We start from the raw sequence: 15,580 nt of genomic DNA, 5'->3' as shown, positions 1-15,580 counted from the left end.
CTCACCATCTTCTTACACTCAAAGGCTGAAAGGAAACAGCCTAAACTGAGTGGAAATCTGACTGCAGTTTAGGAAGCATTGACCCAAGGCAGCAATATTCATTCCTGGTTTATTGGGAGGGTTGCTTGAGGTTTTATCAGAAATATACTTATGCAAAACTAATATATGCATTTTGAAATTTTTTTTTATTCCAATTTTCATGTTATTTATATGTGAACTGCCACAGAAAAAATGTTTTCAGGAAGAGAATTCAGACCTAATTTTGTAGTCACACATTGTCCCCCTCCTCACCCAGGTCCCCCCATACTGACACTTGAGCGATGTTCCCTTATTTACCTTCGGCTGCCAGAGGGGACAAGAACATTATGGGCTGCAAATGCTCAGGCTGACAGCAGCAACAGATGTTTATTGCTTCGGAGGAGTCTGCTCCCCCAGCACTAAATTAAGTGTTTAAAATAAGCAGATAATAAACCAGCAACACCAGGCCATAGATCTGTCATACCTAAAACACTGTAACCACCTGGTAATTCCTGCATGTTTATTCAGGGCTGACACTGCAAACAACCTGACGGTGAATGTTTGTATTCATGGTGTCCAGAGCAGACGAGTAGCTCTGAGGCATCACAGACTTTAATGAATACATGTCTGACTGCAGGGCCTGAAAATGAGTCTCACAAGATGAAAAGCTTAACTTTTGAGTCACTACTCATAAAAGGTTAAATATATCTAGTGAGAGCAGCTAAACCAAGAAATTGACAATTACTTAGCAAAATATAAAACCTTTCAGCTACTGCAAACTTCAGACTTGGTCATTTTCTACAATTATTTCAATTGCTCTTTTTTGAGGACTGCTGCAAACTTTGCCACATTTAATGATCAGAAACCCATTTATAATTTTCAGAGTTGATTTACGCACAATTAGTTGAAAAACTGGTGCTTGTTCTACTTGTTGAAAAACAGGGTGTTAGTTCTTCTGCCTCAAGTATCCACACTTCTGATGCAGTTTTAACACGCGTATAATATTGTCTGTCTGTCTCCCCTGTGTGCCAGCCTATCAAACACTGTTCTGCTCATTTTCCATTCCCTCCCTCTGCATCCCTCCAGCCCCATCCTTCCTGTGTGGGGGACTCAGACTGTACATGGCTTCCCAACTGAGATCCCATCATTCTTATCCAATAGTATCAATATTTTTCTGTAGGAATTACCTTGCTGGATGTGCTCTACAACGACATCTGCCTCTTCCTCATTGTTTTGGTGTGTACCTTCTGGCATTTACAGCTGGTCCTTCTCAATCTGTATCATTTCCTCCAGTTCATGTCTTCACTTCTTGATGCAAATTCTTGTTACCTGTCATCAAGAAAATATTGCCTCATTTCATAAATCCCAGTATTTTAGTTTTGAAGATAATTCTGTTTTCTCTGAATGATTTGCTAATTTTCTCTTTGATAATGTCCCACATTTTATTCTCTTTTTATTTTATCTAGATTAGAATACACTTGTGTCTCAGTTTTGAGACAAAAGAGAGGACACTCTGCAATGAGTACTCTTCTCTGAAGAGTTTCAACAATTCCCTTCCACTGACAGAAAATGCTAATAAAGTGAGGGGAAAAAAACCAAACCCAAACCCAACAGTTGATTAAAACAGAATGCCAGAGAACACGGCAGATGTTGAAGAAATCTCCCTTCCGCACTTGTGATGCACCAGCTTTCCCTCTGAGGGAAGCGGCGCTTCCAGGGAGCTTCCCTTTTCCCTCTGAGGGAAATGGAGCTTGCACTGAGCTTCCCTTTTCCCTCTGAGGGAAATGGAGCTTGCACTGAGCTTCCCTTTTCCCTCTGAGGGAAATGGAGCTTCCAGGGAGCTTCCCTTTTCCCTCTGAGGGAAATGGAGCTTCCCTTTCCATCCTGAGGAAAATGGAGCTTCCAGGGAGCTTCCCTTTTCCCTCTGAGGGAAATGGAGCTTGCACTGAGCTTCCCTTTTCCCTCTGAGGGAAATGGAGCTTGCACTGAGCTTCCCTTTTCCCTCTGAGGGAAATGGAGCTTCCCTTTCCATCCTGAGGGAAATGGAGCTTCCAGGGAGCTTCCCTTTTCCCTCTGAGGGAAATGGAGCTTGCACTGAGCTTCCCTTTTCCCTCTGAGGGAAATGGAGCTTCCAGGGAGCTTCCCTTTTCCCTCTGAGGGAAATGGAGCTTGCACTGAGCTTCCCTTTTCCCTCTGAGGGAAGGGCAGCTCCAGCCCGAGCCCAGCACCTGCCGGGGCTCTCAGCTCCTCTCCCGGCAGCCAGGGCGGGCGGAGCAGCGGGGCTGGAGCCTCTCCTTGTGTCTCTCCTGTCCCTCTCTCCCTCCCTGTGCTTTCCCTCCCCGGCTCGGCCCGGAGGCTGCTGGAAGATCGCTCCTGCAGCTCCTGCGAGCCGGGAAGGGAGAAGCTTTTTGCTGGGCTCAATAAAACCGAGCTGGCCGAGCCAAACCGCAGCCCCCGCTGGGCCCTGAGGCGCCCAAAGCTCCACCGAGAGAGCCCAAAGGCCCCGGGCCCGGCCCCTCACACACGGCCCGGGCCTTCAGGATCAGCAGCCGCTGGGGGCAGAAAGCTGAGGATCCTGGAGCAGGCTGCCATCAGAATCGCTCCAAAACAACTTTAAAACACGTTTTAATAATCTTTGTAAAATCAGACTTTGTTTCACTTTTGTCAAATCTGGTTTTAGCCCTGTGTTTCTTGATCTCCAAAACTTTGCTCCTTGCATTAAAAAGCAGCTTCATTTTCCTGGTGACGCTGCTGGGCCTATTTATCCAAGTACCCTTCTCACCATTAACAGGTTATTCTTATTCCATGTTGCCATACAGAAATATTTCCTATTGTCAGAAACAAGCACAAAAATCAGTAACAGCTTTTCCCCATTGCCAGCCTTTATCTCCAAACAGAGCACACACTCCTCAGCCCTGTGCCGGGGTTTTTCCCAAAGCTGACATCCAGTCACACAAACAGGGACCTGGGGCCAGGCAGGAGCACAGAGCTGGAGGCTCAGCAATGCATTGATCAGGCCAAAGTCACAGCTCAAAGTGGCATTTAGAAATAAACCAACAAATTTCAGGCTATTTCATCTAGAAAAAATTCCTCATTTTCTTTACAGCTGAAGAATAATTTTATCTGTGAAAGAAAAAAGATTCTTTTTCACTAGAATTTAGAAAGCCAGTGAGAAGATCAGAGAAAAAGATATCAGCAACAAAGCAAAACTACACTGCACTAAGAGATTGTTAATGGCCTAGCCTGCGAACACATTAATCTCTGCATAGTTTTTCTGTTACCAGAGAAACAGCATTGTTAGGTTCCCTTACCACTAAATTCAGCTTGGACTGATTCTTTCTTAGCAATGTTGATAATAGAGTCTGGTCTGATCACTCAGTAAAACCTAACTTTTCCCCTTTAAAGGAAACAAATATATTTTTTAAAAATTAGTACAACACAGTCCAGAAAAATATTGACTTTTTTTTTTTTACACAAATGTTTAACACAGGCAAAGGAAATTTCTGCCAGTGCCAGATACTCTATTTTCATATACACACTGGGAGTAGAGAATTAAATTAAATTAGAACAGCAACAGCTGGAAAATATCCATGGATTTGCTTTCCTCTTTGATGTCCCCATGGTTTGAACTGTGTGTGCTGGTATTTTTCTCTGGTACTTTTTAAGTTCTCTCCTTATCATTACTGGGCTCTTGATTCATTCCCGTGTGCTGTCTCTTACCAGCTGCCTGCTGTGATGATCATCTTTGCAGTATCCATCTCTGCCATTTCCATCTTGAGATTATTGCAGCAAAATATGCAACAAAACACACAAAACTGGCCGAAGCAGCAAACAGGAATGAGACACATGCTAGAACCTCAGACTCATGAAAGAACATGCAGGATTTGATGGAAATCTGTTTTCTTTGACTCATAGAAAGCTACAAAAATGTGGTCACTTCTGTTTCAAATGTCCTTTGGGAGAGATGTGACTTTATTTAACAACACAGCCTCCCCATTTCTGGACTTGGCATATCACCAGCCCCACTCTGCACTCCAGTCTGCCTCCAGTTTTGTTCTTTGCTCATTTCCCATCTCCTGTTCCCTCAATGTCAGTAAAAATCTCTTCACATGGACACATGTCCATGTCCTACATACAAAGGAGAAACTGTTCCCTACTTCTGATACACTTCCTGAGATAAAGAAACTGGAACTGCACACGTGGTTCTAGATGTGGACATGTAATTTCATAATCTCTATTCCTTTCCAAATGACTTTTAGTGACAGATTTGCATTTTTACCTTTAACTGATGAAGGTGATCAAAGGAAACTAAAATCAAATTGCATTGAAGGCTTTTGTAATGGGGAATTTAAGAGAAGTGGGAAGCAGTCATTTCAAAATTGAACTCCTTAATCAAAATTCAAGACTCCAGAGCTATCAGCAGCCACAAATGTTTTTGCAATGGATGACAAGATGGTATACTATCAACAGATACTCTCCCCTATTGCAAAAACAAGTGTCATTTATTTCAGAGTGGCACAGCCAGCAGACTGAGCAAAGTTATTACAGACTCAAGGCAAAAGAAGCCAGGTGTGCTTTACTTGCTTGGCAGATTTTAAATGCTTTTGACAACAGAAGAGAGGCTGAGAATAGAACTCAATTTGTGGAGCTCATTGTAGCATTATTTACAAGCAAAGAAATAAAAGTGACTGATTATCTATACATTATCCCATAAATTTTCCAGCCTAACTGGGATACTGAAAAAGGGCAGAGCTCCTTTGGTTTAAAATCTTCACTATCCCAGGAATAATGAGTGATGCTGTTTCCATGGAGAAGAGTCCAGAACTTTGCCCAGCTCTGATTTCCTGTATAATGTGAACATTTTAAGGCAGCAGTGCAATTTTAGGGATTTAGACTGAATATTGCTTCATAGATTAGGTAAGAAAATAGTGTGACTTTGTGTTATTCAAATGAATGTGAATAGGAAATGTCTTCCTATATATCCAGGTAAATTTGCTGGCAGATTAGAATAATTTGACTGCAAAAACCTTTAAAATTAAACTACAGTTACTCCTGCACTAATGAAAGAACTTCCTCTCCAGCAAAAGAGATAAAGAGATTTTCATTAAATTCTTATCTCATATAAATGAAGAAACACATTTTCCAATACAGAATGAGAGCTTCAGTGCCCAGAAATCCTGCTCAGTTTGACTAGAAGGAGTATTTCCTAAAGATGTACCCTTTATCCTTGCTACAACTATCCAGATTTTTCACTGACTCAAGTGGTAGCTCTTTTGCCACTCTGAGAATTGACAACCATGTACACATCAGAAGATTCCAAATACTTGATTTCTTATGACAACTTCTCTCTGAGATAAGAAATACCCATCCCTGAGGAGCTTTGCCTGCTGCCTCTCTCATGTGTACAAAACCCCAGTTAAAATCTGGAACTTCATTCCAGGCAATGGAAACTTCTCATCTCTTCTGACAGGGCCAGGATCCCACCCACACACTTTCCCTTCACAGACATTCTGTAGAATCCTCCAAATAAACCTAATTACATTCCACACATGGAATATGCCAGGACAGAATGGGTAAGGATTCCAAGAGCCACTTTCATACTTAAAAAGCACAATGGATTGGTACAAAACCTTGCTGATGTCACCCACCTGATGGAAAAGAACAATTAATGCTCTGTCCTAAAATTACCTGTGGGACTTGTGCATCACCACAGAAGTCTATTGGAGTTAGGTGGATGCACTTGGCTACAAATATTTTCCCTAATACTGCTGCCATTATGGAACTTCACTGTAGCAAAGAGAGGGAAGTTATGGGTAAGTTCCAGAAAAGAAAGATTTAAACTATGACAAAGTGTGGGCAACCATTTCATATACAGAAGAAAAGTGCTAGTGATGACCACACGTTAAAAACCCCACAGAACACAGGATAATGCCAAAAACTGCACAGAACTTTCTCAGATGCAGGTGGGCCAGTCTAAGGCAGCACAGACCCCGTGTGCTGGGGCAGGAGGGGCAGTCACAGATGGAGCCAGTTCTGTTGGAGCTTGCCAGCCCAGACAGAGATGGGAAAATGGCCCATTTTGTCTGGATTCACTGCCTGTGCAAACTCTGGGCTTGACAACATTGCCCATTTTTCTTGCTTTATGCACATTGATTTCAAATCCACAGAGCTTGGAATGTTCTCATTTGTCTTCCAAGGGAAAATCTATCAGAAATCCCGTTGTCCTCTCCTTTGAAGAAAAGGAAGAAGGATCAGCCATTGCCTTTTTCTTTTAGTTCCTTCTCCTTGCAAGTTGTTCAAGAGTAAATTAGAGAAACTCACATTCATTTATGGAAAGGAAGATGTGGCATGGTTGGAGTTGCCTGCTGATGGTTTAGGGTTTTTTTTTAATTGCAGAGTTCAGAAATGCAGAGTTCATTGCAGAGTTCACTGATTTCAGTGGGAAATGTGAAAATGGAATGACGACACCACTTTTTTTAAAACACGAGGAAATGTGGCAGGAGAAAAAATGCACCAGAAGCATCTGAATTATTGTAGCAGAACTCTCAAAGAATTGTTTAATGAGTCTTTAAATATATTTTAAAGGTGAAAACACCGAAAGCTGTCTTAAAGCATGAAGAAGTTGTTCACAGCCACTTAAAACTGAAATCTGGTAGTGAAAGCAGCCATGGCTCAGCTGAAACCATTGGGGATGTCACTGAGATCAGGGCTCAGAGCAGCAATTTATAAAACACTAAAATATATTAGTTTGCAGCTTACTGCCCAGTGCGGCTTTATTCTTTTCTTTGATACTTGAATTAAAATCTTCTATCAAATACTTCACCAAATGAAGCCACAAGGGCTAAAATAGTCATCAGGAAAGACAAGGAAGGGAAGAACATTTGGGCTAAGCACCTAATGCTTGAACCAAGTTATTTGGGTCAGAATTATCTGGCCCACAGTTCTTTCAATGTAATTATGGCAGTGAGTTTTAAGAAAATTCTATTTACTCTGAAACTCTTCAGTAAACTGCCTTCATTTAAATATAGCAAGCATATTTTTGCTAGCAGCCTACAGAACAGGGATTAACTCTTTCAAGCTTTCTGTGAGCACCATCTGGCTGTCACGATTGTTGCTATTTTACTTATCAGGATGTCTTAACAAATTTCCTTTTGACCATTTAGTCTCTGCCAGTGCCTTTGTGACTGAGAACAGGGGGCACTTGGTGTTCTCAGCACAGCTGTGCCACCCACAGCAGGTGCTGGAGCCTGTCCAGCGAGATGGAGAATGCAGGGCAGGGTTTGTGTGGGGAAACAATTTCAGATGGGGCTCTCTTGGAAGGAAGGGAGATCCTTCCAGCTCAGAAGGGGAGGGCTCTTGCTGTAGGTGCTGGGGTAGCCCCTGAATGATTCTCAGGAGGCATTTCCTCCTCACTGAATAAAACCTGTACCCAACCAAAACCAACAAAGCTTTGGAACAGATGGGAACCCCCATGTCAGAGTGGTCATTTAGGCTTAGGAGATCCCCAGACTGAAGAAATAATAAGAGGACTCTGGGAAATTAATTTCTACGAAGAAAGATCACCCATCTGAAATACAAGTAGGTGAGGAAGGAGAACATAAGATAATGTGAAATTGCAGAGGAATGCCCCATTTAAACAAAAAATCTTGGTGTTGAGGATGGATATGATGTCTCCCTTGAACTAATATCTACCAACAGGAGTCTGTGTCTATCACAGATAATGGTTAAATTACACATTTCAGGGAAAAATTCCACACAACCAGCCATCACCTACTGTTACCAAGGCACGTGCCATCAGCATGGAGAATTCAGAAAACAGTGAAGAACAGTCTGGAAAACACAGAACAAGTGCTGGGTTTAAACCTCTCAAGCAATTTACTTCTTCAGCATCTTGAGGCTTTGCAGCAAGATTTCAGAGTTTTTCTGAAGCACTGCCTTAAAGGTGCTGTGAAATAAAAGCTGCTGTTTGAAACCTGTTTGATGACTTCATTCATCTCCTCCTGTTTTTATGATCAGCTCAGCAGCAGAACAATTCCCCCATTAGCTATCATCCCACATTATCAGAGGAGCATGAGCCTCTTGTGGAGGATAGATCATAAAGATGTACTGACAAAAAGCAGAGTTTGGATTTCCTTTTTCTTTTAAATTTACCTCCGTTTTGTGTCAAAACTGAATTCTATCAGACTACTCCAAGTGAACCAGGTCAGAGTGGTTCAAAACAAACACATGACTCTGATTTAACCCAACAAAACAATGAGAGTGCCATTGGATTCATTCAAATGCACAGGGACCTCAGTGCTACAGAGCATTTGTGTCATCTTTTTGAAGAGAATATTGCTTTACAAGAAAACAGGAAAAATTATAGCTTTTTAAAGTTCTGATTGGAAAAATATTACATTTCTAGGTTAAATCAACAGATGTAGATTGGCTTGAAAAAGAAATGAAACTGATTCAGAAAAATAATGTTTACACGTATTTGTTATTTGAATATATTCACCCATCATGAAGCTGATTAAGCAGAAGTTGATTCTGTATTTCAGATACAATCTCAAGACCATAAAAATTCTCTACTGTCCGTGTGTAATTCTCAGCTGTGCTCAGAGAATCCGTGTGACATCAGCCAGAAGGGCCAAACACAACAGCCCCAGGTGTTCAGTGAGGCACCTCTGCCCCAAACCCAGAGGAAGAAATATTTCCCTTCAGACTGGGGGCATTTGACATAAAAGCTTCCTCACTTCCCTGCCTGCACACCATTTCTAGAAAACCAAGAGAATAACTTCTAATATCAAATTCCTGATTCAGAGCATATTCCTTGCACCAAATACATCTTGGAAAAGAGCCTTCTTAAGAACACATTGTAAAAGATAAAAGACTAGGGATTTCAATGGTACATACACCAGATATTGAAATATCACATCTATTGAAATATGAACATCACATTGAAAAATCACATACATTCAAAGCCAATAAAACAAAGTGTTTAAAAAGCCTCATGTAATCCCAAACTTTTAATGCACAGGCACTTCCTTTGAGCTGTGCTGGAATGTGGTTTTAATGAATACCTGGAATAAGCAGTTCTCTTGTACTTTCAGGGCTCAGAATTTTAACTGCTGAACTTGTCTTTGTTTTAGAAGTCTGAAATCACAGGTGTCTCCCACTCCCAGCTGCCTGAGGATTAACATAAAAATTGACTTCAATCATTTGCATGCTGATTTTTTTCTCAAAAACATGTTAGGAACTAAAACCAAAACTGTGTTGATGATACAGATTATCCAGGATTCCAGTCCTGAGCAAAAGGACCTCCTGTGGCTCATATAAAGGAATTTAGAAGATAATTGCTATCCTATTTCTCACTGTACATTGAACTTTCAACTGCTTGAACATAATCAGCCTGATTATGCTTGAGCATTCAGTTGGGCAGACAATTAACTGCTCAAAAACAATCTGACCCAAATATTGCACACTGCTATGGCCATAGACTGCAAACACTATCAAATAATGCAATTTTCCATCCATTTAATTTCTCTTCCTCAAAAAAACCACCATAGGCCGCTTAAAATTATTTCAGCTAAACAGAACAAAAACCCCAAGCAATGGCAAAAAAATCTCTCAAACTGTTTGAAACAGCCAGAAGGTTTTGCCAGTGCATGGTGGAGAGAGAAAAGGCTGAGGAATATTCAGCTGAAGGGCTGCCCTTAGAAAACAGGCAAGTGTACACATACATCTCAAGTGCTTGGTGCAAGCCTTCCAAACTGCACTGCTCAGAGTCTGTGCAGTGAAGATCCAGATTTGCCTGCAGTTAGCCCAGCCTGAAATACTGCAACAAGTCATCTACAGCAGCTTTTCTCTCTCATTTCTCTACTGGAGTTATAATTTAAGGCATGTACCATGGCCCCATATTGTGAGTCTTGCATAATGAACAAACAGGAAAAAAGACCCAGTAAATGTATTACAAGTCTCACAGAAGGATGTGGCTCTTACAGTTTCCCATCCTTTATCCTATCCTTCAGCAATGAGTTATGATGAAACAGCAGTTAAATATGCAGTTTTATCTGAGGAATTAAGTCTTAGAGATTAACAGACTTACCTGTTAATGACACAGTAAACATTTTAGTAAAATTGCATAAAAATCCAGATCTTTCTGACTGCTTCCTTTTAACTTCATTTAACCTTTTTGAATATCCTTTCTTCATCCACTTAGCCTCTATTTATTTCCAGTTGAAGATACAGTGAAGTCTGCAAGCTCTCTGTTTTTGAGGAGGGTTCAAATTCTTTCCATACATTTGAAGTGGAAAGGTACCATTTCAACAAAGAAACAATTACAACACTTTCTCAGAATATCTTGCTTTGGGTTTGGGGCTTTGTTTCTTTGTTTGCTTGGCTCTTTTGAGGGAGGAGTGTTTGTTTTTTAAAGGCAAGCTTTTCTGATGGACTCTTTGACTTCCATGACACATGCAGTGTTAGAAACAGGACTTGGCATCCTGCTGCATAAGACTTGTAAATCTCTTCTGGCCTTGCTTTTTAGCCACGTTGGAGTTGGGATGCCTCCCAATGATTCAGAGCATCCAGACAGAAATACACACAAAGCCAGATGCCCAGGATGACAGGAATTTTACAGGCAAGCAGCTGGGAAATTGTCTTCAAAGTCAGGTAGGGGAAAAGTGAAGTTTTTCAGCCTGCTAAGGCATAAGGGCTACAGGGAGAAGATGAATAACTGGCCTCATTAGATTATCATCACTTCTCTGGCTCATTCTAAGACAAGATCGCTGGCCCTCTATCCCACATGTCCTTTCCCTGGAGTTAGGAATGACAATGATGCTTTTTGCTTTGTGTCTGATACCTCTGGTCCCAAATGAAGAGGACTTTTCAGCATGAAGCTGTCAGCAACTAATGGGAAATTGAAGATGCTGCATTAATTGAAGCAGATCATCCCAGTTCCCTTCACAGCTCCGATCAGCAATCTGAGAAGCTCCATCATTAAAATTCACTGAAAATCAATTAAGAGAGGCCTAAAGCAGACTGGAACTCCCACAGGGTCTCTTTGCATTTCCTCAAAAGGTAACAAATGTCAAGGGACAGAAGGTGTCAGTCCCAATACGCTGGCTGTGTTTGCCTGGGAAAAGTTCATCAGAGAAATTAAAGACTCACACCAAGGGGTGGAGAACCAAGGTACTGGGATTTTGACAGCCAGTTGGTTCAGTGTTGAATCATATAAGTAACTGACATAGTCAGTTATTTGTTAGGGGTTTCTAGTAATTTTGGCTAATTGGAGGCTGAATCAGAGATAAAAATACAAAATGAACTCAATGAAAACTTCATTATTAGTATAATAACAAACCATACTCTTTTGTGGATAAACTTCTTAAAATAGATCTCTTCATCTGTTGCAGAAGCTAGGCACCAGTTGCAAGAATGGACTCTGTTAATTTTCATGCACAGATCAATTTTGGAGGAGCAAGTGAGACAGATGAACTGTAACTGGAGCAAGATTGAGCCACCCCACAGTCAGAGGCAATGCTGTGGTACAGCAGAGGTGAAAAAGCAGATGCTGACCTTGGTACTTAGCAAGCACTGAAGGAAGAGGCTCTGTCCTGCTGTCCGTGGGACTTTGATGAAGAGAACTCTGATCTGTTGTGATGAGACAAAGTTGTTTTGGTCCACATAAGAAGCTGGGATGAGAGCTGTGAAAGATTCTCCTGTCCACGTGTTGCGGTGAAAAGAATGAGTTGGGCTTCTGTCCTGCTGGAACCTCTTTGAGAGGGGCAAGCTGTGCTGCTGGCTGCAGGAGAATCAAAACAACCAGTAATTTGTTAGGGTTAGTGATCTACCTGAGGAATTTAGAAACAATGAACTGATCTGAAAGAATGCTGCTGTGCTAAAGGACTCATTCAGATAACATCAAATTGTGCCAAAGCTGCCAATGTCCTTGGGTGTGAGAGACACTGAACATTTCCCTTCCCCGTGTAGGAAATTAAATTCTTTCCCAGAAAAGGGAGCTCATCATTAGATTTCATGAAAGCACCCAGGAAAAGCAAGTGTTCTGGAAACCTCAACAACTCTGCTAATGCCCTTTCTGAGGTGGGTGTGCTCTCATCCCAAATGGACATCTCCCTGACAAGGGGCTGTAAGAGCCATAAATGAGAGCTCAGTGCTGACCTGCCTCTCACACACGCCCCAGCACGGACACGTGGAGCTGCAGCAATGGCACGGCCACGTCAGATGGCTGAGTGTTCTTCCACAGTTCTGAGGGAAAAAAGCAACTGAGCATTACAAGCACAGGTACCAATTAGGATAATCAGGCATATTGTCCCACAGGCTCAATTTAATCTTTATCCTAGCAGTGCAGTAATCACTGTTCCCCCTAACATAATTATGTTATGTTCAGTACAGCATTTCCATCTACATTTGCTGCCTTAGGTATGAGCCAGCACCAGCATTCAGCCAAAGATAAAAGTGCAAAGTGGATTTTAAAGATCCCCAAAGACATTTTAATGAAGGAAATTAAATAAAGCCATCTTTTCTATCTCAGTGATTCCATCTGATTAGAAAGCAAAGGGGAGCAGCAGAAGGCAGGTGAGGTGGTGCAGGCAGGGGTAAGGATCAAAATGAACTGTGGTGGTTACAGACCCAGTACGGGAAAAGCAGGCAGGACAGAGGAATCATCTCTGAAATTAAGAGGGAAGTTTAGCTTCTTCCTTTTCTGGTAAGATTGACTATAGGGCTGTCTAACAGGATTTCAGACTATTTATTTTCTTTTAGAAACCTTACTTAGATTCATATTAGTCAGCTCAGCCTCTGCTGGCATCACAATTGAGGGAAATAACATTTTTTTAGCACTGCTAAGAAACAGAGCAGATAAAACTAAATTATGCAGCCCCAATGAGTAAAGGAATTATGTCCTATCCACCTTCAATAAGCCACAGAGACCAAAATCTCCTCAGAGCGTCTCATTTACTTTCAGCCTTGCACAGTGAGCCCTCAGCTCATCATGGATCAAAAGATGCCTCACTAAATGACAAGAAAAATGACTGTATTCTGTTTAGTTGCAATCCTTTTAGTCATAACAAATCTTGTGTGCATCGGCTGAGCTCCAGGAGAATCCTGTGAGGCAGCAGCAGCAGCACCCTCCTCAGAGGCTGTTCCAGTATCCTCTCTAATCAATGCTCCAGGACTGCAGAGGACTTTTCCCCCCTCACACCTCCAGCAACAAACCTACTCATCTTCCAAATCCTTCCTAAATTCCAGATCCCTCCCGCTTAAAAGCACAGGGCTGCCCACTGGACAAAGCTCCAGTCCCAAAGCTGCTTCTCCTCCAAAGAAACCCCTCACACAGCCTGGGCTGGGTGCTCTTCAACAACAGGGAAACAATTCCTTCTGCTGTGTTAGCTTTGAAACAGTGCAAGGTGTAGGAATGATTTATTATCCATCCTCATGGAATGTCCCTGCCCTTCAGAGCTGCAGCACTACTGTGCAAAGCCTCTGATGGAGCCAAGCAGAAATGGCTGCTGTCCCAAAGAAAGAGTCTGGGAGAAACTGCCAGTGTCCTTCATGCCTTGAGAAAATGAATGAGCAGTCAGCGTTGGGGTTTGGGTACAAATTCAGTTCAGATGAAAAAATATTTCAGGATGATCTCCCTCCTCTTTATGCTCTAACACAACTACAAACAAGCAAGATGAGAGATTGTAGAAGGAACTAGGATGTTTAAAAGCAAATCTCTGAACTAAGCTTGGGATGCTCACCCAGCAGGTAAACACAGGAAGACAGGCACTCTTCACTACCTATTTCATGTTAAGAGATTTCTAAACTCTACCAAATTAAGTTAGGAACTTAACCATAGAGCAACATAACCATATTTCAACTCATTTAAAGGTACCCAAGAACACAGAATGTTTTCTATGAAACTAGGGGATTTTTTTTCCTTATTCAGTTCCTGAGTGGGAGTAGCAAGTGGAAAAACCCACTGAAACTGTAAATGCATTCTGCCCCAGGACAGAAACAACAGGTACTTTTTTAAAACCTAGAAAAAAAGTCCAATCAGAAACATAAAACATTATGCACCATGTATTATTTTTATCACCAAGAATTCCCCACATAAAAGGCACAGAGAAAACCATAATTCAGACGTGGGAAAACAGAGGGACTGTACAAGTGAAATGGAGTTCTGACAAATGATCATGTGTGGAACATGGATTCACAGACCAACAAAACCAAACACCCCAGCAGCAGCAGCAAACCCCAACAGTGCATGTTCCAGCTGAAGCACGGGGCTTTGTGTCTGTTCATCTTGTCCACTGGCACACTTACCTGCCAAGGCTGCTCAACCTCTTCTTTCACATCTGAAACCCCAAAATCCCCCAGTCCCTTCACAGGAATCACTCACCCAAATGAAGACAGACCAGAAATGTTATTTTCACAGTTCACAATAACATTGAGTTCTGTGCCTAAGATACACTATCTTGAAATATAAAGAGCAAGCCAGCAAGTGTACAAACCTGGTGCTTGAAGAAGTGATAACAAGACAGGAAACTCATGCCCATGGTTAGCACAAAAACCCATGATTAATAGAACACAAATGCAGATGGTCAGGGACAGAGCTTGCCAGTTTGGGGATGTAATAGGCTGCCATTATTAAAGCAAAGATTATTTCTAACAAAAGTTATGTTTCCCAGAATTGAATACCACTTGGGGTGGACACTCCTGATCTCTACGTAATATTTCAGGAGTTCAGTTGGCACCAATCTGTTTTTCTAGATACAAGCAGTGAAGAAGTTCAGTTCCTGATAATATGCAGTTCTGTAACTTCATTAGAAACCTTTCATCTTTCAATATGTGAAATAAAAGCCAGAAAAGCACCAACTATCCTTAGTAGCAACATTGTGCAGCACACAATCTGAAAAGGTCAACCTGCCAGACAATAATACATCAAGTAAAAATTAAAGTGAGGGCAAGGAAAATCATCTTCAGGTGAAGCTGCTCTTCTGCAAAAGCAAAGTGATATTAAGATGCAGCCTGGGAACAATACATTGCTCAGCTATGAGAGAAAGCATAATTCTTAAAAACCTATTCCCTACATTAGAGACAGAAAATCAACTACAAATCAGGTGTTAGCTTGGTTAGTATTCAGACATGATAATTATTACCACAATATTAGCACAACAATCAAATAAACACATCCCAGATATGCATATTAATTCATTTACTAGTGTCAGCCATGCTCTGCTTTGATTCTGCCAATACACCCTGCTGCAAAAAGGTTAAATTGTATTTTCAGCATCATGTGAAATCAGCTCTTTGAGTCATAGCTTACCACATAAACAGGAGGCAAAGAACTACACCAGTTTGCCTTCCAGAACTTCTCACACATCTCATTACCTGTCTGTGGGCAGCTCCAGATAACGAGGGCAAAACCATTCCAAAGAACAGTACCAAGGAAATCACACAGTGCTACAGACTTGTTCCAGGCATGAAATTTTTAATGGATTATGTGAAGTAACACAGAAGCAATTCCTGTCCACAGAAAAGAGTTAAAATGTTTTTGTTTCAAGGACAATCACTGGATGTT

The sequence above is a fragment of the Melozone crissalis genome, unplaced genomic scaffold (assembly GCF_028551555.1).
Source record: "Melozone crissalis strain CALT ecotype California unplaced genomic scaffold, PUWL_Pcris_2 ptg000039l_1, whole genome shotgun sequence".
In the NCBI taxonomy this organism is placed as follows: domain Eukaryota; kingdom Metazoa; phylum Chordata; class Aves; order Passeriformes; family Passerellidae; genus Melozone; species Melozone crissalis.
The sequence above is the reverse complement of the archived record's forward strand: the minus strand, read 5'-3'. Positions refer to the sequence as shown.